General features: G+C 40.5%; 1 protein-coding gene and 1 non-coding gene across 11 annotated transcripts in view; one reads left to right on the forward strand and one right to left on the reverse strand.

Annotated features, from left to right (window-relative positions):
* CTNND2 (catenin delta 2) overlaps positions 1-27,806 on the reverse strand; it is a 1,018,171-nt gene that overhangs the window by 515,787 nt on the left and 474,578 nt on the right. The window lies entirely within an intron of this gene.
* Positions 25,269-25,340, forward strand: TRNAG-UCC (transfer RNA glycine (anticodon UCC)). Its single transcript has one exon. It is a non-coding gene; the product is annotated as a tRNA-Gly (tRNA).

The following is a 27,806-nucleotide window of genomic DNA, read 5'->3' on the forward strand; positions in this document are numbered from 1 at the left end:
CCTCGCCTCAGTCCTGTGATTTGCACTCTGGGCAGGACAAAAGTTCTACTTAACAGTATCATTCATTTCCACATGGATGAGAAGAAAAGGATATCTGTAAGTGGGCTTTATGAGTGATGGCAATCTTTCTGTCACATTTCTAATCTGTCCTTCTGGGAGACAGCATCCCTGGCAAGTCCATGGATCCTATCAGCATACTTGGGCTTCAGTCCCACACAGTAGGGCGTCTCCCACTACTACTACTCTTCTCTTCTTTTTTGTTGTGGAGTGATAATTCCACTGGTGATGTGTGTCTTTTAGCTCTTCTGATCCTAACTGTCACCCTTTTCCATGGAGTTTCCTCCACTTCATTGTTTCTCTCTGCAACAGTCTCCTCTTCTGCTTCAACATGCTGTTGTTCTTCCATCTCCTGTACTTCCCTTTGCTGCTGCTCTTGTTTCAGTGTTCTATGTCTAAGAACTCTTCTCATATATTCAGTGTGGCCACTCGCTGTTCCAGGCTTCTCACTTCCCCCCCCAACAGTGCCACCAGCTTGCACTTGTTGCATGTGTATGCCATGTTGTTCTCAAGGCAAAGTCACCACCACTGGAGCGCCTTCCCATCCATAGTCTTCACTGCCTTTTGTTTCTTTTTTTTCTACTTGTATTGGAATGATCTGTGCTTTGTCCTGTCCTCCTTTAGGGTAAACATGAGAGTCCCACTGATATGTGGTGTGCCGTACAATAACAAAAAAGGGACCTCCCCTTTGACCTCCCCCACTGAACTCCTCTGTCTCTGAGAGCTGGCTCAATTGTATATCCTATGGACCAGCTGACACAGCTCCATCTGCTCTGCTCAGTTAGGAGTCAGGAAACAGTATGAAAACTCCCAGCACACACAGCTGCTCCTAGTTGCATTCAGTAGATATCAGGCTACAACCCTTCCAATCAAGCTGCTATGTAGCCCTTCAGAGCACATGGTCAGAGCACATGACTTCAGAGCCATGTTTGTCATTGTCTCTTTCTCCCTGCACCACCCCTGCCAAACTCCTGTTAGCTGTTTCTGTTCGTTGGCTCTGTTCGCTCACTCTCCAAGAGCTGGCTGGCTTGTATATCCTCTGGACCAACTTACACAGTTAGGAGTCAGGAAACAGAAGGAGGAGTCAGACCTTGAATGGGAAGAAGACACCAGTGATGTGTCTACAGGCATACTGGAGTCTGAGAGTGACAGCTCTGCCCCTATAAATCTGGTTACCAGCAAGGAAGCCTGACCTAGTCAGGAAGATGACTCTCTACCTACATTTCACCCCCTTCCTTTGCTCGCTGAGCTGTTGCCACTGCACAGCTCCCCTTCTCCTGTTGGGGAGGACCTTGCTGAGGCGGTCCAGCTACCCTCACCTTGGACTTGTAGACTGTGGTGTCAGCAATCTCAATGAGCCCTCACTGTCCCTCTAAGGAGGACTCGTCTGCACATATGCTCTCCACAGTGACACTGAGTCCATACAAGTAGGGTGTCCGCCCATCGTTACTTAAGATCAGTAAGGAGGCATGCCTAGTTGCTGTGACAATGTCTTAGTGCAGTGCAGTTGTGCCTAGTTATTCCTAGTAATGATGCTGAATCCTGTGTAACTGGTAAGCTGATTCATGAAGTGCTCTGAACTGCAACTTTGTATTAAAATAAGTAAAGAAACACACATCACCACATTTGTGTCTGACTTCAGTGGGTTTGGGGAAGACAGTTTGTCGCAGCCCACGCTACCTCCTGTACCCAACAATCCCATGAGTGAGATAGAAGCAAGCGGCAGGATGGAGAGCATACAGAGTGCTCTTGAGACTATGCTAGCTGAGCTCCAGAAACTTCCTGCCAAGACTCAGACCCTGCAAAATGAGACCCAGACTCTTTCAGTGGAGAACCAGAACCTGCAACTCTGGCTGACCTAGCTCGAGAACAGTGTGACAGCCATGCAACAGCCAGTGCCTATGCCTTGTTTCAAGATGCCTGTAGGGCTGCCCCTCCATTACAGTGGAAAGCGGGAGCAGTTTGCAATGTTCATAGTGCAGTGTGAGCTGTACATCAGAGTGTGGTAGACTTTCCCAACAACTTGTTGAAAGTGGCCTTCATGATCAGCCTACTGGAAGAGGAGGTGGCTCCTACTGCTTCTGAACAACCCTGTGTTGGGACAATATGATAATTTCATTGCTGCCATGGCAGAGTTCTTTCAAGATCCACAGAGGAAAGTCAGAGTTGTCTGCCAACTGGGCAACTTGTACCAGGGCAAGAACTCATTTGGGACTTAGAACAATACTTTTCCAATTTTGGCACAGGAATTGAATTGGAACGAGTTGACCCAGATATACCAAGGGCCTTAATGATGTGATACTGGATGAAATGGCACCAACTCTGGCCCCCAACACCTTATCAGAGCTCATCCAGCTGATCTGGCAGATTGACAGCTGGCTTGAAGGTCATCGCTTGGAGTGCAGCGCTTCCTTGGCTCAACCATTACCTACCATCCCACTCCCCCACCCAAGGTTCTCTCCCAGCATGGGAACTTTTGCTCAGTTAGGGGAGGAGCCCATGCGGATTGGAGAAGCAAGGCCATGACCAATGGAGGAGAAGAAAGGGAAGTGTAGCCAAGAGGGGCTGTACTGCGGAAAGATGGGATACCTTGCAAAAGCCTGCCCATCCAAATTGGAGAAAGCCCCAGTCCAGGAGCTGGGATTGACTGTGCCCAAAGGAGTGCTCAATGCTCCCACCCCACCAATCTGACATCTGACAATTTGCCTGGGTCTACCTTCAGGGTAGAGCATCCCAGTACAAGCTATAGTAGACTCAGGGGTCCCCAGTTATGATGTGGACTTGGGCTTTGCAAAGCAACACAACATTCCTATCACTTCACTTGAAACACCTTTAGCTATGGAGACCATTGATGGACGGTCTCTAGCTTTGGGGGCTGTAATGCAGGCAACCATGGGACTGACTGTGGAGCTGCCTAGTCATCTGGCACAGCTGTCTTTCTACCTTGTTACCTTACCTTGCTTCCCTGTGATTCTAGGGATGACCTGGCTGATGCAACATGATCCCCCAATTACATGAGGGAAAGCCTTTGTGATGTTCCAATCTGACTCCAGCAGATTGCACTGCACCTCCCTCTATGCCAACTTCCATACCTGAGAAGTATCAGGACTACCGTGACATGTTCTTCAAGAAGGAGGCCAACCAATTGCCTCCCCATAGACCTTATGACTGTGCTACTGACTTGCTTCCGGGGGCTCAGATTCTATCTGGCTGCATCTACTCGCTGTCTGAGCCAGAGTTGGCCACTTTAAGGGACTTCCTTGATGTTAACCTGAAATGGGGGTTCATTTGCCCTTCCACATCCCCTGCCTGGGCCCCCTTGCTTTTTGTCAAGAAAAAGAATGGCAAACTCCATCCATGCCGTGACTATTGGGAGCTGAATAAGATTAGCATTCCCAACAGCTATCTACTCCCCCTTATCAATGAGATGCTGGAGCAACTGCAAATGGCAAAAATCTGCACCAAACTAGATCTGTGTGGGGCTTATAACGTCATCAGGATCTGGAAAGGGGATGAATGGAAAACTGCCTTCAAGACTCGGTATGGCGACTTTGAATACCTGGTCATGCCCTTCAGACTATAGAATGTTCATGCAGTCTTCCAACATTTTATGAACAATATCTTCCGGGACAACCTGGACTGCTGTGTGATTGTTTATATAGATGACATCCTTATTTACTCTCACTCCCTAAAGCAGCATGAGGCACATGTGAGGGCAGTGCTGCAAAGACTCAGGGAGTGGCACCTGTATGCCAAGCTGGAGAAGTGTGGGTTTGATTTAACCACTCTGGACTTTTTGGGCTACTGAATTACCCCAATCAGTGTGGAATTGGACCCACGGTGGAAATGGACCCAGGGAAGGTGCACTGTGTGCAGTCCTGGCACCCCCCAAAAAATCAGGGTGGGGGAAGCCTCTCAAAATCATACCTGAACATTGTGAAGCTGAATGCTGCTCACTAGCCGTACACTGTCACCTATTCAGTGTTCCAGTCTCAGGAAGACAGCGAAAACAAAATATCAAACGTAGCTGGTGGACTGTTTGGCTCAGTGGATCAAACATTTTGCAGATCTGGTCTAAATGAATCTTTCACGTGAAAAATTAAATGCATTAAAAAAGAAACTGAAATGAATCCTAATTAGGGGTGTTTATGAGTATAATGAAATTGGTAGAATTCATCTAAATAGGCTATATCTGGTGACAAGAAAGATTTGTTCATTTAGCTGTTAGCCACTATTATGTCCCAGTCATTAGGTAGTTTGATGTCTGTACATCTTTAAAACGGAAAGCCTAAACATTTTTTTAACTAAAGAGAAGAAATGATGGAAACATGAAGAGATGAGGGCAATATGTGGATAAGCGCATACATGTCCCTCACTAAGAGAGTTATCCCATATTTTTGTCTTTAAACAAAACAGAAAAGGAAAAAGACACCCCATATTTTGTCTCTGGCTTCTCAGTGCTTCCTTTCAATGCCAACACAACAGGCAGGACACTTGAAAAGTATAGTGAGCAAGGGTGTGGGAGCCCACGTGTTTATATGTGACACACATCCTGAAAGTAAGGAAGTCAAAAAAAGAAAATCCTATTTAAGATTGTTAGCTCTGTGACAGAAGGAGGAGATGACTGCTTCCTATGTTTGGGAAGATGTAGAAGATTTGATAATAGCAATCACATGTAAGACTGGAATCCCAAGAAAAAGTAGGCGTGCTGGTTGAGAATGCTTGATAAACACAACTGTAGCAATGCTATAACATATTAGCCAATTTATTAATTTGGCCAATATTATAATTACAGAGAAATCAAAATGGTGAGGAATACTTAACAGATAAAGAATTGCCAAACACTATTGATGTGTAACCATATCATCTGCAACATGCTTATTGTATATGTTATTAGGCATATTATATTGTTTGCCATTGCTTTCACACAACCCAATGCATCAGGTAAAGCTATCATAAATCTTCACCAACAGTTAAAGGGAGTACTGACTGATGGCATTACACTAGCCTATGTATTGGCACTGCGTTCTGTCTTGTAAATTATAAACAAAATGTGTCAATGGGGAGTATACTCAAGTGACTTTCTGACATAGTTAAAGAAGTGCAGTTTTTAATTATAGCGATGTTAATACCTTGTAGCTATGTACAGTGATTCATCGGGAAAATCAACACAGCTACATTGTAAGTCATGGGGGTTGCACAGTACTGCTGAATAAATGAGCCTTCTATTGTCTTACTGCTTAATTCATCTTTCTTTGTCACTAACTTATTTGAAAAACGTCAATCCCTACATATTTTCTTAGCATGAACAGATTATGTCAGCTCTAATGAGGTTTTTGACACTACAGGCTTCTTTTTTTCCATTCTATGTCTAGATCATTTTTTTGGAGAGGACCCCCCCCCAATATTATTAAATACAGTACAGGCATTCAACTGCTGGTTTGTGACATGCACACATTTATCATGCTGAGAACTCAGGTGGGCTGCACAGTAACATCACTAACATTTTTGCATTTAGAAAGAGAAAAAAGGAGAGACAGAAAATGAGAGACAGAAATGAGGAAGGATATAAACATTTTTAGAGTGAAGAAGAATAGTCAATATTTGTAGTATGATGTTGTAAAGTGTTGCAAATCTGTCGTAAAGTGACTATTTGTAGCTTTGGCATATCATTTCATAGATGCTTTATCTGCCTAAAACTAAAGATGCATTTGCATGAGAGTAAGATCCTATATTATTCCCTCTTCACACGCTCATGCAAATAAAGCCAAAACTACTACCCACACAAGAGGCACCACTCCCCCAATATAGTCAATGCAAGCCACGCATGCCCCACCTACCTCCATCGCTCCTGTAAATGATGTGCACGCTGCACACACATGCCTGCCATCAACCAAGATGGTGGTGGAAGCTTCCCAATGAGGCTGATGGCCCCACCGTCATCTTGTTTGATGGCAAGCATGTGCGTGCAGCACAAACATACCTGTCATCAACTAAGATGGAGGCAGAGGCTTTCCTAAGGGACTGATGCCCCTGCTGCCATCTTGGTTGATGGCAGGCATACACACAGAGCACACACACTATTTACAGGAGTGATAGAGGTAGGTGGGATGCATGGGGGATTTATTAGCCCTACATGGCCTATATGGAGGGGTTGCATTGTGGCGCTGTGGGACCGGGGCAGGCTGGTGCGCAAGGGCCCCAGCACACCTGGCATGAGCCCTGGTAAAAGGAAAACAGATTCGTAGGGTTGAGGATCTTAGCAGTTAAAAAAATTTGGTCAGCTTATCCATCAATTGATAATTCAAATATGATATTTATATAGCATTTCAATTCAACTATCATAATATTTATGTAACAAATAGTATTTATATAGCACATTTCAATTATTCTAGCAATTTCACATGCATAAAGCATTAGCTCAGTAGAACTGCAACAAAGAACTGAAGCTTATGTTAAGTCAACTGTTATGAAATAACGAAATTAAATTCTAAATTGTTGTAGTCATGTTTTAATTATACCTAAAATATTATGTAAAGGTAAAGGTGTCCCCGCACTTATAGTGCGAGTCATTTCTGACTCTTAGGGTGACGTCTTGCGACGTTTACTAGGCAGACTGTATATATGTGGTGGGATTGCCAGTTCCTTCCCCGGCCTTTCTTTACCCCCCAGCGTATGCCGGGTACTCATTTTACTGACCACGGATGGATGGAAGGCTGAGTGGACCTCGACCCCTTTTACTGGAGATTCAACTTCCTCCTTCCGTTGGAATCGAACTCCGGCCGTGAGCAGAGCTTTCGGATGCATTACCGCCGCTTACCACTCTGCGTCATGGAGGATCTTTAATATTATGTAGGTAATATAAAAGTGTATCAATAACTATAATATTAGCTTGCTGCAAGATTAAACACACTTTCCATTTGTTTGTGCCCCAGGATTCAGTGTCATTTTATATAAGCATGCATTTGTTCAGTATAAATGTATGATAAATGAAAATAACACCACTCATAGTACCTGAAGAAAAATGTCTCTTAAAACTCAATACTGAGGGCTTCTGCTCCAGCACAGATATGAATAAGTAAAGTATGTTGCCAAATAAATATTCAGTCTACAACAACTTGCACTATTTGTTTTGACCTATTTAGCCCATATTCACAACTGAGATAGTGCCTGTATTATTTAATTATTATTTTAAAAAATGTATGCACACAGCTGGTTATGGATCAGTGTAAGAAAATGGTCTGAACAGAGGGAGAAGGTTAAGTGACTCAACTGTACTCTCAGTTACATCACAATAAAACCAGGGAAACAGTGTGATTACCATCTCGCTTCATGAGTTCAAAGGTGCAATAGTTCCTTTCCCACACATACTTCAACCATAGTAGGGAAGTATTTTCTGAACTTGCTTTACAACATTATTTTTGGCCTCTGTAAGATTCTATTTCAGCACCTCCCTAAGCCTCCTGCTTTTCCACTCCTACCTACCTTCCTAACAGCTTTTCTGTGGACTACATACTGATCTTTATAAAAATGGGATTGATGGATCCACATTTGTCACTGCAATTACAGCCTAATCGTTTTTAAGTTTAGTACAGTCCATTTAAATGAATAAACACCTAATGAAAGGACTGGTACAAAACATGATGACAGGTCCAAGCCAATGTTTATCAGGCTTGTGCTATAAACAGAACAGGCATTCTACACATTTTAAAGTATGTGGCATTTTGCAGAAAACATTAAATCTCTAGTTTCAGAGGTTGATCCTGCCACCCAATTCCTCTATAAACATAGGATAGTGGATGATATTTAAAATGTATATTGTCCACAATAAACATTATAAATACAACTGCTTAGACCACAACTGGAGCTATTTTATAATATAATTAGTTCATGTCAGAAAAAAACAAATGTGCGTCTCTGTAGCAATGCCATGGTCATCAGTATGGAAGATTGCATTCCTGATTGTTTCTTATGTACTGGCTCTACTGTGCATTAAGTAGTTTTGATAAGGAGAATAATATAACCCACTACTCTGTATTTATGTTCTGCTTATATCATATACATTAACCACTTGTATAGTATATGCAAACCATTGTTGCTTGTCTGCGGCTGTGTTTGCTTGTTACATTAAACCATAGTTAACAATGGTTTAACATGAATGAGCAGCATCCTGCTGCATGCTGCTCATAAGTCTTGGCATGTCATGACATACAAACCCGGGGTTGTGGTTTGTTTCTCCTGTACAAACCATGAGCAATAAGCTGAGAACAAATCTTGGCTACCACTCATGCAAACCAGCCCTCTGAGTGCTAATTCCAACCTGACCATTATTTTCTATATCTTTTACACATGGCAATTGTTCCTCTTACCCCAGGACCCCTCCTGGCATTGATGCATACCTCCACTTTCTTCTCCCAAAATTCTTAACATATGGATTAGTATTCATTTCTTACAATTTAGTTTTGATACTGTTATTATTCCCCACTTCAATGGTACAGAGCATGCAGAAATGGCTGAAGATCAACTGCCTCCTTGATGCATCCCTTTTTCGGGCTTTATTGTTATTTGTTGGAGGTGAGGGCCAGTCAACTGCAAGGCAATCTTTTATTTTAATAGCATCGAATGCACAGCCAACTTGTTAGTTACTACTAGAGGATGAAATAATTAAAATTGATTGAAAAGGATAGGGGGTAGTATACTGGCTACTAGACTCAATCTGCAGGCCGACTTCATGACTGTAACATCCAGCCTAATTTTTCAACTTATTGATTGTGTTTCCTCACCCACCCACCTTGTGTAACAACTTGCCGAGTGAAGAGTTCTGGAGTACTTGTGACTTTTCAGTCAGTCCTACTATAGGTACTATCCAACTGTGGACTTTGGAATTATGGTTACAAAGACACTGATCCTGCATCCATGTGATATAGTGGTTAGAGCATTGGGCTGGGACCTGGGAGACCAGGGGTCAAATCCCCACTCAGCCATGAAGCACACTGATTGGCCTTGGGCCAGTCACTATCTCTCAGCCTAACTTACCTCAAAGGGTTGTTGTGGGGATAAAATGAGAAGGGGGAGAACCATGCAGGCTACTTTGAGCTCCTTGGAGAAAAGGTGGGGTATAAACATAATATTTCATAACAATCAATCAATCAATCAATAATGTCTTGCTATGGTTTTCTCTCCAGTTCCTGTGGGGAAAAGGGAAATTGGAAGATTTCTCACATGCGGAAGGTCACAGACAGGCCAAACACAATTTCTTAATTTTCCGTTTGTATAAATATCTCCTGCCCAAGCAGGACAGACATACTTAAAAATGTGGAGAAATATATTCAATATATTCCATTACAATAAGGCAATGATGCTGATTTATTCCATTGTTACCCTGAGAGACAGAGGCTGACCTGGTTTGCCTCAATATCAATTTTGGGTAAGCAGGAAAACACACACATCAAAGTGAGAAAATGCTCCCAAACATCACCCTATGAATTGGCAGGTAGATCTGCAGAATAACTGCTATTATTTCTATATTCTTCTCCATACATATAAGTTATTTTGAAAATGTGTAGTTTTTTGAGAACTGTATGAAGAGGAATTATTAGTAATAATTATATTCCAGATACAGAGTACCAGAGACAGATCCCGCCCCCTTAAAACTCAGTTAAGTCAATTGTTCAGACTATGGGTTTGTTGCTGGTCAAAATTTATACTGCATACAAAATAGGGGTCTTACTCTCATACAAAGGATGCATTTCAAATGCATGTTTTTGTACTTTTAAGCAAATAAAACATCTATAAAATGCTACAAATAATTATAGTAGACACTTTACAAGAAACATTATTCAACAGATGGTTGACCATTATTCTTCACTCTGAAAAAAAACTTAAATGGTGACAAATTCTATACTTCAAACAGGAATCTCTTTTTTAAACTCCTAAGGGAGCTTCATAGACTTGAAATGTAATCATTTCTCAGATGCTTGCCAAATCAGGTTAAATAGATATGCATGTCTGTATGAATGCTGCAATGAATAATCCAGTCAGACCCATCCATGACATTCTTCACTGGTTGCAAGAGTCATTTCGGGGGGGTAAAAGCTGTTTGGATATTTGTGTGAGCAACAGCCTAGTTGGGCTGTTCTTCTGCCTACCCTTTGCTAGTCCCAATTGTCTTCCTGATGTCATGGACAGTTGGAATGAGACCAAAGTTCCACTCAGCCATGAAGCTGAGTATCATCACACACACACAGAAAAGCCCTATATATCCCCATAGCTACTCAGTAATCTACACTAAAGAGATATATTGTTAAAGCAGAGCAGTAGAAGATTGTTTTTAAAAGTTAAAAGCTTCATTTAATTTTTTTTTAAAAAATTGTTCACTGCTTTGCTTGAGAAAAGAAAATTCTCGACTTCCGGGAAGGGTGACTTCGCTTGTGCCTGCTTTTGGGACGGGCTCCCGCCTCAAAAGAAGCTTATTCAGATATAAATCAGTCAGAACATTTTTTTTTTGACTGATGAAATTTCTCCCGGGCAGGGAGAAACGTAGAGATCAACCTCAAAAGCCTGTTTTTGTTGGGAGGACTGGATTTCATTAATTTATGAGATAAGGTCCAGCCAACAATGCCGGACGGACTTTCGAACAAGCTCTATCTGCTTAAGCGATACGTTTATCTTTTCTTTAAAGAGAGAACGGACTAACAGGCAAGCACCCTTCTTTCTATTTTTTTTTTACTTGGTTTAAATTGTTGCAGCAAAAGGAGATTTGTCAGATTGATCGGCTTTGGACAGCTTCTGGGTGAGCTATAACTCTTCTCTGTTATCCACGAAATTAACAGCTTATCTCTGTTTCTGTCGCAAAAAGCTGTCCTGGAAGTGCATTCTAAAGATATACACAGAAGAGGGATTTCTATTCCTGATTTCTATTCCAAGGAATATTATTATATTGTCTGGGACTATTCTCTTTTTGGTCTATTTTATTTTGACGAATCTGCTTCTTCACGACGCCACTAACTGTTTTGATGCTGGGAACTAAATTTGTTTTGCATTCTTGAACATAGAGAGATAAGGCAGGTTGCTCTGTTTATACTGTGATGTCATCAAGCCTGGAATATTAACCCAATTGTTGCTGAAATAAGAAGTGGTTTTTCTTTATTTTTGTTTTGCTTTGTTTTCGTGGTTTTAAAAATGGCAATCAAGAAAGTGGCTGAGAATCTGGAAGTAACTATGTTTCAGAAAATAATGGATGAGATTGAGATAACGAAACAAACCCTGCGACAGGGTACTAAGGAGCTGAAAATTGAACTGAGCAAAATGACGCAGGAGTTTAAAGAAATAGGGGATCCTGTGAGAGAGGAGAATGAGATCAGAGATGAGAAAAGAAAAAATAAAGGGAAGATACAAGCCCTGGAGATTGGAACAAATGTGGAATTGGAAAAAGATCTGGAGTTTATGGATTTTAGAAATAAAATCTACTGTTTGGAATTTAACGTTATCTCTGAAGAAATTAATGACGATATTAGAGATAAAGTTATCAATGGCTTGGATAATCTTCTGGACTGGAATGATGTGATGGAGCTTGATATAGAGAAAATCTATGGAATTAACTGCAGCCATGTGACAATGGAAAAACTCTTAAGAGATGAGCCAGTGCATTTTATAAAAAAGAAGAACACAGATATGACTTTACAACAGTATTTCAGCAACTTATTCAGAATGGATGGCAAGAAAATATTTGGGATAGAGGAAATTCCCATCAGACTCTTATTATATGACTATGGCTACAACAGCAAGATTATTATGGAATACTGATAATGGAAGATTGGACACTGAAATTACAGGACTTAACAGGACTATTGAAGATGGAAGATGGAACTAATAGGGATAATGGAATAATGGCTATTGAAATTATTGGACCTAACAGATTCTGATGAGATGGATTAATCGAAATGTTTATTTGGACTATGGTTATGACAATAAGATTATTATAATTATTAACGAGATGGATTAATTGACATGTTTATTTGGAGAAAAATTGATAGATATATTTCTTAAAGAATTGAAACCTCTCTTTGACTTTTTGTGGAAAGAATAAAGTAATGTTTATGAGATTTGATGATTAATTAAGATAACTACTGGAGGAAAGTGATTTTATAATATGATTTAAGAGACAGGATTGTTATATATTGTAGACCTATAACTGATTTGATATGTGACAAATGGGAAGTCAACATTTTTTTTTTTTGTTTAATCATTTTTGTTTTGTTTTGTTTTTTGTCTTTGAATGTTTTATGATTTTGTTTTCTATGTTTTATGAAAATTTGAATAAAAATTATTGTAAAAAAAAAAAGAGAAAAGAAAATTCTCCAGAGCTGTTCAGCACCCCACAGGATTAAAGACAGCTTCTGTAATGCCTATTGGAGGATGTCCCCTCTCAAAACAAACAAGCTCTGGGAAAGACAAGCTGCCCAGTGTGAAGCTGCTAGAATGAACAAGCAAGAATACACACCACTTGGCCATCTCTTAATTATTTTAAGGCAGAGCAAGTGACAACCCCACTCCCCTTAAATATGAAACTAATACAGATTTTACAGTTTTGGGGAGTAATCCAACTTCCATTTACCGGGCTGAGGGGAGTTGGATGCGGCAGACCTCCAGCTGAGCTGACTAGGTCCCAGCTCAGCCAGGCTATACTGGCATAAGTACCTCAGTCCAGCTCAACTGGAGCTCAGTAGGGCTAGCCTGGCTGAGCCAAGACCCAGCTGGCTCAGCTGACACCAGTGCAAGTGCAGCCGGCATAAAACCCCAAAAATGGATCTGTTGGGGGCATGTCAGGGGAAGGAGCTGAGGTGAGGGGACTTAGGCCGCATCCAACTTGTGTTCAGAGTGCTCCTGCAGGTCCCAATTAGGGTTGCCAAGCTCAGGGCCTGAGACTGATCCTGTATCTTTAGGAGAAGAGAAAGTCAGCCAAGTGCAGGTATTCTTGCAACGCTGTAATGAGAAAAACCACAAGGTGGAATTCTCCCTCTCCCCTGCACAACTTTTAAAGATACAGAAGACCTCTTGGAGGCCAGGCCTGGCAACCAAGAGGTCTTCTGTATCTTTAAAAGTTGTGCAGGTGGAACGGAGAATATCACCTTGTGTTTTTTCCCATTACAGTGTTGCAAGAACACCTGCACTTGGCTGACTTTCTCTTCTCCTAAAGATACAGGATCAGTCTCAGGCCCTGAACCTGGCAACCCTAGTCCCAATCCAGGCAAAAAGGTCTATCTAAGAAAATAATTGCAATAGGAGTCAATGGAGAGCATAGGGGTATTTGGGAGGCTTTTACTTTCTGGTCCCTATACACAGTTCCTGGCTGAGTCAACGTTCAGATAACCCAGAGGCTCCTGAATGGCAACTGGATGAGGTGGACCTTCATGCTAGCTTCTCTTGCTCCAGCACAACTTACACCGGCTTCCCCTGAGTTGGATTGCTCTGCCCATTGATCTAATAAGAGGATTGTGCTAATATAGGTTACGGAGGAACATGAATTCCTGTTAATTCCCCACCAGAAGTCCTGGAACCTGAAATTTAGCAGGCTTAATTCACTCTGGTGGGGCTCCCGTATCTGCAGAGGCAGCTTCTGCAAAAAGGGAAAATACATCTTACGATTCTTCATAAGAATGAATGGGGAACACAGAGATTAATTTGATACAGGGTGCCTTGTGACCAGAATCACAAATTAAAGTGGACAAAGTGACTCAGAAATAGATCTGATTTTTTTTAGTAAAAGCACAGATAAAAAGCAAATATTGGGGCCCGTGTACAACCCTGGCTGACATAGGAAGCCACTGGTCCATTTAGCACAGTATTGTCTACACTCATTGGCAGTTGCTCTTTAAGGTTTTAGAGAGTGTCACAGATGTAGCTGCACATCTTGAAGAATCACAGAATATTAATATTAATAATAATCCAAGACAGAATCAAACACAATTGAACCTGTTATGAAGAATGTGAGTGAACGTTTCTTAAAAGAGAGTTTCTTCTTTCTATAGTTAGATGTAGCACACATTCCTGAATCCCTTTCAGGTCCACTGATAAACCAGGATACCAGAACGTAAGAAAAATATATGTCTCACAACTGACACAAGCCATAAAACTATAACATGGACCACAGAATGATCTGGTAAATGATAAGGGATCTTTTGATCATGAATCAAAGCTATATGGTCTAACTTCAGATGATCACAACCCTACCATAGGGTGTCTGTTTATCTGATTATTTGTATCATGCCAGAACACAAACATGGTTGTCAAAAGTAATGGTCATAACTTTGGCTTGGTTTGCACAGGATATCTAGCAAGATCAGCCTTTGAACTATAAAGCATCTTTCCTGTTCTATAATATTAAAAACAAAGTCATAAATTTACTATGTAGACAGATCAAAGCCTCTCAGACAGTTCTATGTGTCCAGAAATGTATGTAAGATGTACTGTTCAAATAGCCAGGCAGCATTCTCAATTAGAAGCTCACTGCCAGATCTGAGGATTGTCTGGTGAGACTTTAATCTCTATTTAATGAATTATTTTAATTCGTTAAAATGCCTTAATTCACTTAATTCACTCTATGCCTTAATTCACATTCATATTTGCATGCTGTCTTATACACTGTATGTCTGCTCTAATAATTAGTTTCCCTTCTGTATTTGGAGTATACATTGCTAGTAAAAGGAGTCATATTCCCATAAAACTAGAATGGGGAAATTTTGGCCATCCAGATGTTGTTGAACTACAACTCCCATCATCCTGGTCATTGGCTATCCTTGTTGGGGCTAATGGGAGTAGGGCTAAAAGTTCCCCACACCTGCCACAGAATATAAGAATCTGTGTGAGTCAAATTCTCAAGTAGATTTTTTTTCTTTCCCTAAGTGTCAGATGTTCTGTGGAAGCTAGTTATGCCATTCAAACAGGGCAAATGTCATAACTGGAGTTTTTCCTAGCCCTGTCTGGAGATGGCAGGGACCGAAACAGGGACTTTTTGCAAGAAGCAGGTGTTTTACCACGGAGCTATGGACCTCTCCCAAAAGGGATAATAGATTAGCCATATCTTAACTGTTAGTTCTTTTGCAATTTTACATTTAAAAACAATTTAATGGACCACAGCGGTGTGTGTGTGCATGAAAATGTAGACCATGTGATACTGAAATCATTCCTAAGTTAGAGTACTTTGGTTAGAGGCTACAAATACTGTATTTAGTATTTGATTCTAAGCTTGGCAGAGTTACTGTCAGCTGAAGTAACTCTTATGCTTGAGAGTGTGTGTGCAAACACAAAGAAGTGATCAGGCATGACACTAATTACTACTACTACTAATTAGTTAAGTAACTTCTTGGTGGTATACATGAAAAAATTGTACATTAATAGTTGCTAGTGGATAATCTTCTATCTACAACGCAAACACACCATCTAATCTATCTGTAAAAAATTAAATAATAGTAGATCTATTAGGGCAGGTGAAGATATTACTGTTAACCTTGGTTCTGAAACATTTGCCATGACTAAAGCAGTTTTAATTAATTAATGCACCCAAAATTTGTAGAAATCTCTCAAGGTTTGATGGATAACCACAGAGATATTTAATACACAAAATGAATAATTTAACCTAGCTGTGACCCCTGCATTCTCACTAAGAGTGGGAATAAAATAGTGGGAATAAAGTGGGAATATGTCTTGCCTGAAACACTGAAAAAAACATTAATAATTGCAACAGCAACAAACACATACATGTTGCATTTTATATTTATGCTGTTAACTGCTGTTTAAAAATATGAGGAGATGTTAAGCTTTCAATTTGCAACTCCATCCTGTCCATGTCCCATATTAACTGAATTTGTGAGAGTAAAAATGATACAAAACAAAATCTACACAATAACACAAATATTTCTCCAGCAATTAGGGTTCCTGTTCCCATGTTGGAAATTCTTCATGTGATAAAAGTGGCCTCCTTCAGACTCAGCTAATAATATGTCAGCTTTTGAATATTGTCAGCACATCCAGCATCATCAAGGAGGTGGACCTGGCCCACGGGTCTCTTTGCACACATGCCAGTGAATGCCTGAAGGAGGCTTCTGTCTTCACTCTGTACGCGGTAGGAGGGAAATGATGAGTATCCTGCCTCCAGTACTCATTGGAATCAGGTACCTTAACCTGGCCTGCTGTGGAGAGAGCCACAGTTTCTCCTATCATGTTGTTAGTTGTACAACGGCCTCTTTCAAAAGTAATGTGAAATGATGGTTTGTTTGTTTATTATTTCATCAAACTCCACTAATTAAAACATCCAGTAATGTGTGTACATACTACTCAGCAACAATATAAGACCAACAAGCACCAATGTAAAGTGTTATAATGATTAGCTCCCCACAAAGGGCTAGGTGAAAATATGTGCTTTAAAGCAGGAGCCAAAATACAAACAATGGTGGTACTAGCTATGCTGCAAATGGGAAGGAATTCTACAGCCCAGATGCCACCACTGAAAAAATACTATTTCATATCATCAAACCAACAATGAGACAACTAGAAGGGTCTCTCCTGCAGATCTTAATACATGGGTAGCTTGATATAGGGAGAAGTGCTTCTTTAGGTATTTTGGGTTTCCCACTATGGAAATGTGTTGCAGTGAGCCTTGGTGCTCTCTCAGTTCCCCTTCTCCTCTCTCCTTCTTTCACATGCAAGAGGAGGTGATTGAAAGGTTTATTTATTTATTTATAAAATATTTGTATACCACTATTTTGTTAAAAACATGGAAGTGGTTTACAACACATTAAAAACAACCACCATAGAATAAAAAACATTAAAAATACTTTCACTTATGAATACACTATTGTCTAAACTACGGAAACTGATTTATTCTGGGTAATTCATAGACATGGCTATGAAGCCATGTTTGATCCTGATTTGTTTTAACGAACCACAACTTCCTAAGTTTGTATGTAACGGGAAACTGTAGTGTAAGTGGAAGATTTCAATTTTCTCCATTAACAATACTACAGAGGGAGCAAACATGTAAATTTGGGGTTGGGGCCACAATGAAACAGCGATACTAAAATGTGAATGAAAAACAGGGGATTGGAAGGTAGTGGAAAACAGGGGATTGGAAGAGTGTGTGAACACTGAAAATCTATCATGATGGGAAAAGCTTAGTCTTTAATACAAAGTTTAGCTACCATGTGAATCAGCCTGTAAAGTTGGTGGTAACGACTAACAAAGGCTTGTGTAAAGTAAGAGGAACTGAGAAAATGGCTCTAATGGGGCCCAGTAATAATCTTGATAAAAATGTAGGAAGGAAGCCAAGCTGCAAATCACATGGTCTTTGATGTCTGTATACTAATGCCCAGAGTATGGGAAATAAACCGGATGAACTTAAACTCTTAATACAGGAGAGTATATATGACTTGATATGTATGACTGAAACTTGGTGGGATGACTCCCATTACTGGAATACAGCAATTGAAGGATATAATTGGTTCAAAAAGAACAAAGGGAACAGAAAGGGAGGTAGAGTCACATTATATGTTAAAAATATATATCCCTGCACAGAAATACAGGAGGATGAGCTTGGTAGCTCCACTGAGTGTATCTGGATTAAAATTGATGGGGCAAGGAATACAAGGAACATGGTGGTTGGAGTTTACTACTGACCACCCAATGAAGGAGAAGACAAGGATGAAACATTTGAAAAGCAAATTGCCAATGTTCAGAGGAAGCATGATGCAGTAGCAATGGGGGACTTCAATTACCCCAATGTTATCTGTGAAGTCTGGGGGAAAGTGACCATGCTATATTTGAGTTATTGATTTTAAAGGAAGCAAAAGCTGAGAGTACCCATAAGTGTACCCTGGACTTCAGGAAAGCCAATTTTGATATACTCAGAGCAATGGTAAGTAAGGTTCCATGGCAAGCAACCCTAAAGAGAAAAAGAGTCCAAAATGGGTGGGAGTTTATAAAAAAAGGAAATTCTAAAGGTAAAATAGCAAACAATTCCATCAAAGAAAAAAGGGGGAAGACAGCAGAAGATGCCAATGTGGCTTCACAAAAAGCTTAGAGATGACCTGAAAACAAAAACAAAAAAAGACACATACAGGAAGTGGAAGGAAGGCCAGGCCAAAAGGAAGAGTACAGACAGGTAGCATGGAATTGCACAGATAGCATCAGGAAGGCTAAAGCTGAGAATGAGCTGAGGTTAGCGAGAGATGACAAAGAAACAAAAAAGCTTTCCTCAGGTACATCCATAGCGAAACACACAGAAAAGAAATGGTGGTACAGGTAAATGAGGATGGCAAAATGATAACAGATGACAAAGAAAAGGCAGAAGTGCTCAGTTCCGACTCTGGCTCAGTCTTCTCCTAAAAGAGGATCTATGACCCCCCTGGCAAACGTGAAGTTGAAGGGGGCAGGATTGCATCTTGAAATTGATAGACAAACCATCAAGGAATACCTATTCACTCTGAACAAGTTTAAATCTGCAGAGCCCGATGAACTGCATCCTAGAGTATTGAAGGAACTGGTTGAAGAATTCTGAGAACCACTGTCTATTATCTTTGTGAGATCGTGGAGGATGGGTGAAGTGCTGGATGACTGGAGGAGGGCTAATGTTGCCCCTATTTTCAAAAAGAGTAAAAAGGAGGAACCTGGGAACTACAGACCAGTCAGCCTGACATCAATCCCTGGGAAAATTCTGGAGCAGACTATAAAGTTGTCTGTCTGTAAGCACCTTGAAAACAATGCAGTGATTGCTAGAAGCCAACATGGATTTATCAAGAACAAATCATGCCAGACTAATCTTCTCATTTTTTGTTTGGCTTACGTCCCTGCTAGACTGTGGGAATGCTGTGGACATAATATATCTTGACTTCAGCAAAACTGATGGCTGCTCTTGATAACTACACACAGACTTGCACACTTCTTTCAATCCAGAACTACTCTGAGACACTTCTAGCTCTCAAAGTCATTTTTAATGATATAATGCAATATACTTACATTCCTATTTGATTAATCCATGCAAGTATAGACAGGGTGACAAAATGCAAAGGGAAAAAACACCCTATAGTTTATCTAAGAGGGGATCCCAGCACATGATCTTTTTCTTCACCCCATCATGACAAGTTTCACCAGTCAGAATTCCCAAATATCTCTGCAGGAGTGCCATCCTCCTTTCCATTTAATTGCTTTAACTATAGAGGGCAATCACATATTATGCTCTGAAAAATTACTATGTCCAGAAACATGTTTCTTGCAGAGAAACATATTAGATAAGGAGGTTCATCTGTCAAATTCTACTTGCTAAAACCTTGTAGCTGAAAGAAGTGTCAAAATAATCCATCTTTGGTACACATAGTTCATCTTTAAATCTTTGTGATCATGAGGCCAATTCTAGCAAAGATACAAAAACCTGTTAGCAGGGTTTTGTATACCCACATCCATGCTTCCAGTGAAAAATTAATTGAAGACTAAGTTAATATCATTGCATAGAGGTATCTTCCAGTAATACTAACTACTTGTCTTTATTGTTTCAGATCAGTAACAATCATAGAATCGTAGAGTTCAAAGGGGCCTATATGGCCACCGAGTGCAACCCTCTGCTCAATGCAGGAATCCAAATTAAAGCATATCCAACAGGTGGCTGTCCAGCTGCCTCTTGAATGCCTCGAGTGTTGGAGAGCCCACCAACCCCCTAGGTAATTGGTTCCATTGTTGTACTGCTCTAACAGTTACAAAGTTTTTTCCTGATATTCAGTCAAAATCTGGCTTCCTGCAGCTTCAGCCCATTATTCCGTGTTCTGCACTGTGGGATGATCGAGAAATGATCCTGGCCCTTCTCTATGTGGCAACCTTTCAAGTACTTGAAGAGAGTTGTCATATCTTCCCTCAGTGTTCTCTTCTCAAGGCTAAACATGGTGCTAGGGAAAGCTTACTTGTATTTTGCCATCAGAGAAGCTGATCAGAAGTTCTACTGAAGGTGCCGGACTTGTAAGCATAGAAGGAAAGAGAGAGAACCATCTCACAGCTTTGTTGGGGGCAACCTGAGATGTTTCTGCCGCTCCAGGCACCTGCACCACCCTGTATTTTCACTGGAAGTTGTAATTGTTTTTTTTTTAATAGTGTTATTTGATATTTAATTTTTGTAAATTGTATTGTTTTATTGATGTATTTCTGTATTTGTGTTCTTCTTGTAAGCCGCCTTGAGGGCCTTTTGGTCATAAGGCAGGGTATACATAAACTTTAATAATAATAATAATAATAATAATAATAATAATAATAATAATAATAATAATAAACATGTTCAGTTCTTTCAGTCTCTCCTCATAGGGCTTTCTTTCCAATCCCCTGATCATCCTTGTTGCCCTCCTCTGACCCTGTTCCAGTTTGTCTGTATCCTTCTTAAAGTGCAGTGTCCAGAACTGGATGCAGTCCTCAAGATGATGCCTAATCATTGCCAAATAGAGGGAACTAATATTTCAGACAATTTTGAAACTATACTTCTGTTAATGCAGCCTAAAATAACATTTGCCTTTTTTGCAGCCACATTGCACTGTCGGCTCATATTCATCTTGTGATCAACTACAACCCAAAGCTCCTTCTCGCATGTAATATTGCTGAGCCAAGTGTCTCCCACCTTATAACTGTGCATTTGATTTCTTTTTCCTAGGTGTAGAACTTTGCACTTCTCCCTGTTAAATTTCATTCTGTTGTTTTCAACAGCCTATCAACATCCCTTTGAATTTTGTTTCTGTCTTGCAGGGTGTTAGCTATCCCTCCTAATTTTGTATCATCTGCAAATCTGATAAGCATTCCCTGTACCTCCTCATCCAAGTCATTAATAAAAATGTTGAAGAGCACTGGGCCCAGGACAAAAAATGTTTTTTTATGTTATCATGCAATGCACTTGCATGAATTAATCCAAATATAAATGTGATTTGTCACATTAGTTCTAGCTGACTCATTAGCCAAGATGTTCCTGTCTCCCAGGAATTTAAAGATCAAAGACTGAACAGGCAAAAATAGGAGGTCTTATTGATCTTACAGATTTACAACATTATTGGTGAGAATATGTTGGAAGAAAATAATCAACCCTAACTACAATTTACAGATTATCAACCAATACTATAGAGCTATTTTCCGTTAAATCAGATACATTTGAATAAAGGAGATTTGGAGTGAGGCGCCATCACTATTCAGATGACACCCAGTTCTACCTCTCTGTTCCATCTGAATCAGGAGAGGCAGTTGAAGCATTGAACCAGTGCTTGGAGGCAGTGATGGACTGGATGTGGGCCAATAAATTAAGGCTGAATCCTGAAAAGACAGGGGTGTCATGTGTCAGAGTTCTCATGTCTAGGAGATGGGAAGATGGCCTGTTCAGGATTGGGTTACCCTTTCCTTGAAGGAACAGGTCCACAGTGTGGGGTACTCCTTGATCCAACACTGTCACTGGAGGTTAATGTGGCCTCAGTGGCTAGGAGTGCCTTTTTCCAACTCCGTCTGGTTCACCAGCTTCGGCCCTTTGGGACAGAGAAGACTTGGCCACAGTGTTCCATGCTCTGGTAACTGGATTATTGCAATGTGCTCTACATGGGGCTGCCTTTGAAGACAACTTGGAAACTTCAACTGGTCCAAAATGCAGCAGCCAGCATTTCCAGGCCCAGTTCAAGGTGCTCAAGTTAATGTTTAAAGCCCTAAATGACATAGGTCCCAAATATTTGAAACACTACTTCCTTCTCTACAGACAATCTCAGGGGCCCTTTCAGTAGTTCAGCCACCCTCAGAAGCTCAAGGAGCAGCCTAGGAGAGGGCATTCTCTGTGGCAGCTCCTAAGCTGTGAAGCTCTCCTCACTGAGGTGCATCTGGCAACTTCATTGCACACCTTTTGGAGAATGCTGAAGATGTACCTCTTTACCCTGGCCTTCAACAAATGAGATGTATATTTTTAGGACCCACCCTATTTTCTGAGATCTTATTTAGGTTATTTTTAACTGTTTTAATTATTGTTGTAACCTGCTCTGGGACCTCTGGTTCAACAGCGGGTAATAATAACAACAATAACAATAATATAAAGGAAATGATACCCAAAGACATTTTTGCACAGTAAAACTAACACCAGTCCATTAATAATATGAATGTCATCAGGGTGACCAGACGCAAAGAACAAAAATCTCCAAATTATTTAGCTTGAACCAATTCCTTTTAATTAATAGTGAGCAGAAGATTAAAAAGTCTGTTGATAACTTTTACAAAACAAATATAGTCATTTGCTAATATCCTGCTGAAAAATTTTGGTTGGAAGATTATCTCAAACCCATTCCAGATCCAAATGAACAGTTAGAAACACAAAAGTCAAGAAATTATGATGGATTCCTAATTCCCCTCTTGCCCTCTTTCATTCCCTCTCTTCTACATTATCTCCAGTTCCCCTCCCACTCACTTCTCTCTTTGCCCTCATTAATTCAAATACATGTTCACACTCAATTTCTTGTAAAGCACATATGTGCACAGAAGATCTCACACCAGTATGCAATCACACATGTTTACATGACACACACACACACACACCTCTACCTACCTACTTGGGTTGCAAGCTCAGAAGTATCCGAAACCCTGAGATTTTAGGGGTGGGCCCTAGTGATTTTCCAGAGAAAGGCCCTAGTGATGTCACCAGGGGTAGGCCCTAGTGATGTCACTAAGCATGATATGTTAAACATCAACCACAGTTGCTTGGAGCATACAACTCAAACAAAAAAAAGTTATCTGATTGAAAATTAAGATAGAAATCATAACTAAAGAGGGTGATCCCAGCTTCACCTGAAGTAATGGGATCATTCTTTCTCACCTGCTTGAGGAGCCTGGGTAAGGCTTAAACTAGCCTACTTGCTTCTGGTAAATGCCCTCAGTTTAAGTGCATTCAGGCCAGGCCAGTCACCAGAAGTCCATTGTAGGAAGAAGGGAGCCTAGTGTTGTGGAGATGTTAGATGGGAGCACTCAGGAGTAAAGATGGATGTCCCTGAAGGCTGCAATTCTAAACGCAGGCCCATAAACCTCAACAGGACTTACTTCTGAATAGATATTGTTAGGATTGTGCTGTTGGTAAGGCTTGACTAGGGATCCTCTGCAAAGATATCCATATCAAAGCAAGGTTGGCTACTCCCTCCCTGGAATGCCCTGCCTGCCTTTTAACATGGCTGCTCCAACCTTCTTTATAGACTTGATCCTGCACTGCAGAAAGAAGTTTGAGAAATGAGTAAGAGTTAAGAAGATTCTCTACCCTTTCATGCCCACTTTGTGGGCTGTTCACTTTGACAGCTAATGCAATTCCAGTGAGTAATAATGGACAAAGAGAGAATACACCTGGTTTGGTCTACCTTCAGAGGTAGTAGTTTGGGAACAACAACAATTGAAGCCACACTTCCCAGTATGTGAATTCTCTTTTACCACTATTGGGCAAGAAACAAACCATCATGCAAACAACGAAGTGTATCATCAGTGGGTTTAAGGAGGTTCTGCTGAGCACATGGAACCACTATTGTTGTTCCTATGGATGTAAGGGAGTGAGGTCAGATATGCAAATAGAAAAAGAAAAAGAAAAGACTGTGATGCTTTCCTAAATGCAATACCATGCCAACCACAAGAAGATTCCTATGAGTAAGGAAGAAAACTCAGCATCCCACAACCAGTCAGGAATCCTAACCAAAACAAAAAACAAACAAACTGGCAGCCAGTCAGCCAAGGTCACATAAATCACTATGCAGCACAACCTGACCCAGGGGCTGCAGTTAGTGCAGAATGCTGTAGCAGGACTGCTGATATGAGTGAGATCCTGTTATCACACAATACCTCTGCTCTGAAATCTGCACTGGTTGTCAATTTACTACCAGGCCAAGTTCAAGGTGTGCTCTCCATGTTAGGGGTGCCACATAGTATTTGCTCTGCTCTTGTAAGGAACTGATCTTTTAGTGTGGCAGCATCTATACTTTGGAACTCTCTGCCTACTGACATGAGGCAGGCATCTCTATTGTATTCTTTTTGGCACCTGCTAAAAACATTTTTTGTTTAGGCAAGCCTACCCGGTCATGTAGAAACTATTATGCTTTTTATCTGTTTTTAACGGTATTGTATTATTTTAAATGTTTTTAAATACCCATTTTAACTATTTTTGCAAATATTTTTTTCATTTTAATTCCTTCTGTAAACTCTTTATTGAGGGTTTTTTTTTTACAATACAGTATATAAATATTGTAAGTAAAATACATCATTAAATTTCAGAGTCACAGTGGCTCCTGGGAACAAGGGAATCTGCCTTATACCAACTCAGGCCATTTGGTACTATCTAGTTGAGTACTGATAACATAGACTAGCATAGGTTCTCCAGGATTCCAAGCAATAGCCTTTTCCAGAGATTGAAATTTGGACCTTTTATGCAAAGTATGTGCCCTACCACTGAGCTATAGCCCTGTTTTAAACAGTATCTTTTAAAATTCTTTGTGGTTCACTTATGAATACACAGCATACTAGGACAGATCCACACCATGCATTTAAACCACATTCAACATACATTTGAAGCACATGAATCACACCACAGAATCCTGGGAACTGTAGTTTTTAAGAGTGGTAGAAATTAGTAACTGTGAGGGGGAAACTACATTTCCCAGGATTCTTCATGCACTTTAAATGTGAGTTGGATATTAAATGTATTATGTGTATCTGCATTACTTCACAAACTTTGCTTGCATATAAATCATTTTAATTATTTTTTTAAAATGGAAATCAGCTACAACACTTACTTGGTGACCATGGGCTACTCACCATCTCTCAGCCTAATTTGCCCCTCAACAGAGGGGGACCAGGACCATCCAAAGGAAGAAGGGCACACTTATAATGTAGAGGAAATAATAACTTACAACTGTAGTGTGAAATCAGATACATATCGAGATGTAGTATGAAGAAATATTTATATAAAGAAGAATATTAAATATATTTATTATTTACACAACGTGCAAAGGTATTTATAGTAAAATCTTATGCACGTTTACTCAAAATCAAGACCCAATGTATTCAGTAGAGCTTACTCAAATAAGGAAGCGTGCACAGGACTACAATCTAGTGATAAGGAACTTCATGTAACCAATCCAAAATTCAGAACCATGCCACTACAAGCTGTTTTGCAATCCTATGCATGTTTAACAGCAGCATTGGTGGTATAGTGGTTAGCATAGCTGCCCTCCAAGCAGTTGACCCGGGTTTGTTTCCCGGCCAATGCAGTGTTGTTATTTGAGAGCCAGTGTGACATAGTGGTTAGAGTGTTGGACTATGACCTGGGAGACCAGGGTTTGAATCCCCATACAGCCATGAAGCTCACTGGGTGACCTTGAGCCGGTCACTACCTCTCAGCCTCAGAGGAACGCAATGGTAAACCACCTCTGAATACCACTTACCATGAAAACCCTATTCATAGGGTTGCCATAAGTCCGGATTGACTGGAAGGCAGGCCACTGCCATTGCATGCATGTTTATTCAGAAGCAAGTTCCAATGTATTCAGATCTCCTGCACAGAGAAAATATTCTTGATGCTGCTGAAAGCTATAAATTTAATGAATTGCTGATATGCAGACAAGCAGGAAAAAGAATTTTTTAGAATTTGCATTTTTTAGAATTTGCAGTGGGATTTAACTATTGTCTGTAGGTCAACAAATCCCTTGTCAATTACAACCCTGACTTCACTTATTGGCTAAAAACCTGAAAGGGTGAGCGTTACAGCAGCTGGTACTAACAGAAGTTGTGGGGGGGGGCAGTGGCTGACATTTTGGTCTCTATCTTTTGAACCAGACCACCTAGAAACTTAATTATTTTTTTTTTAAAAAAATGACAGCTAAGAGTCTGGAGATTGGTTTGATTCACTTGGAGACCCAAAGAGGACCCCCCAAAACCAGAGTCTCTGGGTGAAAACTGGAGAGCTGGCAACCCTAACACCTACTGACATTCCCTCCCTCACTTTCCCTGTCTCAGTACTTTCTCTACAATATTGAATAATATGAGATGGCTGATAGAGAAGCGAAAAGGAGGCTGTCCTCTCACCCTTGCTTCATCCTCTCAGAGCTCACTGCTACAACCATGGAGGTGCTTGGCCCTTAGGTTTTTCTGCATATAGCAGACTTATGACAGCAGCAGGCCTATTAAACTAATGGGTGCACAGAAACAGAAGGACAATGCCTCAGGGCTGCTCCAATATGACGTCTCCTTGAGTACAGTGGCCTCAAAGCAGCATCTGATCTAAGGAGCTAATGGGTGCCTTGTCCTGATGCTAGTGCTATCATTGAAGCTACTGTATATACAGCATCTAGAATGATGATGCAAGCAGAACATTCTTGTGTAAATTACACAGCAATTTTTGTTTATGTTGCTGTTTTTTAGTAAGTTATTTGCTGCTTTTAAACTGATTGTCCCCCTCTAGGATGCACACCTTAATGTGGTGAAGGGGTTGGAGAGTGTCGAAGAAGCTAAGAGCAATGCCGTCAGGAGTCTAGACCAAGACGCTAGACTCCTAGCAGGGGCACCCAAGGTGGAATGGTCAAAGCTGAAACACCAGACTAAGATGCATCCAAACTCAGAGGAAGGCAATGGCAAACCACCTCTGAATACCTCTTACCATGAAAACCCTATGAACAGAGTATCCAAAATGCAACACGAGATAGTGCTGGAAGATGAGACCGCCAGGTCAGAAGGCAGTCACCGAGCTACTGGGGAAGAACAAAGGACAAGTACAAGTATTGCTGTGACTAATGACACAGCTGGGTCAAAGCTGAAAGGAAGCCCAAAGGAGTGTGAGAAGCATGAACCAGGGAATGTTAGAAATTGTGAAGTAAGAAATGGAACGCATCATCATTACAATACTTGGTGTGAGCAAACTAAAATGGACAGGAATGGGACATTTTCGTCAATCAGGCAACTACAAAATATTTTATGCAGGAAATGAGAAATTAAGAAGAAATGGGGTTGCTTTAATAGTGAGAAGTGATGTAGCAAAAGCAATTAGGAGTACAACGCAAGGTCTGAGCGAGTGATATCAATGAGATTAAATGGGAAACCTATCAACATAACCATCATCCAAGTCTACGCTCCAACAGCAAATGCAGAAGAAGAGGAATTGGAGAGATTTTACGCAGAAGTACAGTAAGACATTGATCACACATCAAAACAAGTTGTGCTGATAATCATGGGGGATTGAAATGCAAAAGTAGGGAACAGAGAAGAATTAGGAATTGTGGGGAAATGGGGCCTAGGACACAAAAATGAAGCAGGAGAAAGACATATTGAATGCTGTGAAGCCAACAATTTGTTTCTTGCAAAAAACATTTTTTGAGCAACCAAAAAGATGACTGTACACATGGACATCACCAAATGGTCAATATAAGAATCAAATTGATTATATAACTGGTAGCAGAAGATGGAGAAGTTCCATACTTTCTGCAAAAACAAGACCAGGAGCAGACTGCGGTACAGATCATGAACTGTTCGTATCGAAAATCAGAGTAAAGCTAAAGAAGAACAAAGCAATCATCATGCCAAAATACAATTTAAATAACATCCCAGAAGCATATAAAATCAAATAAGGAACAGATTTGAGGCTTTAAACTTAGTTGACAGAGAACCAAGACAACTATGGATTGAAGTCTGAGACGTTATCAGGGAAGAATGCAAAAAGACAATATCTCTAGTTAAAAAGAGAG

This window comes from Rhineura floridana, chromosome 1 (assembly GCF_030035675.1).
Source record: "Rhineura floridana isolate rRhiFlo1 chromosome 1, rRhiFlo1.hap2, whole genome shotgun sequence".
Lineage (NCBI taxonomy): Eukaryota > Metazoa > Chordata > Lepidosauria > Squamata > Rhineuridae > Rhineura > Rhineura floridana.